The sequence below is a fragment of the Sinocyclocheilus grahami genome, unplaced genomic scaffold (assembly GCF_001515645.1).
Source record: "Sinocyclocheilus grahami isolate Dianchi unplaced genomic scaffold, SAMN03320097.WGS_v1.1 scaffold914.1, whole genome shotgun sequence".
NCBI classification, from domain to species: Eukaryota; Metazoa; Chordata; class Actinopteri; order Cypriniformes; family Cyprinidae; genus Sinocyclocheilus; species Sinocyclocheilus grahami.
Window position 1 is genome coordinate 354,342 of NW_015506093.1, and position 2,084 is coordinate 356,425.

The following is a 2,084-nucleotide window of genomic DNA, read 5'->3' on the forward strand; positions in this document are numbered from 1 at the left end:
GCGGGTCCTTTGCTGGTTTATGCTGGTCATGTGCTGGTTTACGCGGGTCCTTTGCTGGTTTACGCGGGTCATGTGCTGGTTTATGCGGGTCCTTTGCTGGTTTATGCGGGTCCTTAGCTGGTCATGTGCTGATCCGACCAGCTTAAGACCAGCACATAACCAGCATAAACCAGCAAAGGACCCGCTTAAACCAGCATCAAAACATACCTAGCCAGCATATGCTGTTTTTTTTTCAAATCATAAACATCTTAAAGACATCTTCTAAACGTCTATATGACTCCAAACCTACAAGACTGCATCTGAACATATGAATCCAGGATAACTGGCCGCTGCAGTTTTACTGTACAGGTGCAGAAGCCGGTCTGGTATTCAGTGCAGATGGAGGTGAGGTGTGGCAGCTGTGATTTATGAACACACACACCGGTCCCAGGTGTGGATTCGGCCTGCATATACAGTTACCCATTATTCCTGCTCTCATCTGACCTACTTAAACAACACAGTTGAACAAACACACATGTGCCAGTGTCACAAGACACATTACAAGCACCAAATGAAGCCTAAAAACATCACCTACAGTGCACTTTCGTTCACGAAGAATGGAGAACATACTGTGAATGTCAAACTGTTTTGAAATGAGCGTCCACTGAGTGTTTCAATGCCGTGCTCGGGTTACAGTCTCCTAGGAGACGGCACAGGAGACATCTGAGCTCATCGCACCGCGCGGGCCTCAAAGCCTCGGACTGGCGGCGTCAATCACCGCCGCGTGACATGCGCGACACCCCCGCAGCCCGCGCCTACCAGAGTCCGAGGCTTTCGGGCCTTCATGCGACCACACTCGACGTGACACAGTAACCGAGATGCAACGTAACCGAATAAAACTAAGAAACTAATGTGTCTACGTTCTGCACGTAAATAATAAAGACAATTTACAACTAAAAAAACAAACAAAAAAAAAATCCCAAAAGTTACATGAAGTGATTATATGAATGTTTTATACATGTTATGTACGTTATTAACAATCATTAAGTGTAACAGGATCCAGTGAATAATTATCATTAGCGATGCCTGACTGGACAACGAATCATTCTATTGAACCGATTCAAAAGAACCGATTCAAAGTGATCATTCAGACGAACCGATTCGCTCCACATCCGTAAATGGTGCGCTGGGATCATAAACATAAACACGTGTTAAAATAACACAATTTACAAAGTTAAATATAGATACACCCCAAAAACGTAGAAAATCAAACGCATGAAGACTTCTGGAAGGGGATTCGAACGAATCGATTCACTTAAATGAATCATTACGCTAAATACCACTGTACTGAGACTCATCCAAACAGAACAAAACAACACTCTCTTTCAATTTCAAACTATTACTTGTGGTTACAAAAAGAGATTCAACACATATAACCGGCTGTACATGCTCTTCCGAGCTGAATTTGCGGATCTCTGAACACAAAGAGGCTGCTCTTAAAGCCGCTCCAGCAAAGCTTCGTTCAGAAGCAGAAAACAATGAGATCCTGAGGTGCATTTACACGCAAAGTCCACGACAGATGCACGGCCAGCTGTTTTACTTCAAACACATCATGCAACACTAGACTGAATATAACATGTAATAGAAACCCATCCAAATGAGATATTAATGAGAAACGGTTTAAAACGGAAGTATAACTGATACTCTGCATCCCGCAGATGATACACGCAGCAGCCTCTTTGTATCTCTTTTCCCCGGAATAATAATCCACGCGATACAACAAAAAGAAGAAGAAGAAGAAGAAGAAGAAGAAGAAGAAGAAATCCCTCTTTTCTTCATAAACTCACAGTTTGCAGGCGAGTGAATCCTCCTCTTGCTGAATCGCTCTGGAGCAGTGAATGTGAAATGTTCTGTGGCCTGCGGACTCTACTTCGCGTCCGTGTTTTTTTTCTTCTTCTTCTTCTTCTTCTTCACTCACATATTTCCGTCTCCATTCAAACCTGAGCTGATACACGCCCCGAATGGACGCCCGACTCGACCCGACCTCCCCCACGTTCCTGCTCCGCCTTCCCTCTCTCCCACAGACACACACACTCACACACTCA

General features: G+C 44.3%; 2 protein-coding genes across 2 annotated transcripts in view; both read right to left on the bottom strand.

Moving 5' to 3' along the window:
- Window positions 1-2,054, bottom strand: part of vangl2 (VANGL planar cell polarity protein 2) — a 28,132-nt gene extending 26,078 nt beyond the window's left edge. The window contains exon 1 of the mRNA XM_016249165.1: window positions 1,827-2,054. The gene's annotated coding sequence lies outside the window, so the exon portion shown is untranslated. The remainder of the gene's footprint in view (window positions 1-1,826) is intronic.
- Window positions 1-2,084, bottom strand: part of LOC107564165 (uncharacterized) — a 4,883-nt gene that overhangs the window by 597 nt on the left and 2,202 nt on the right. The window lies entirely within an intron of this gene.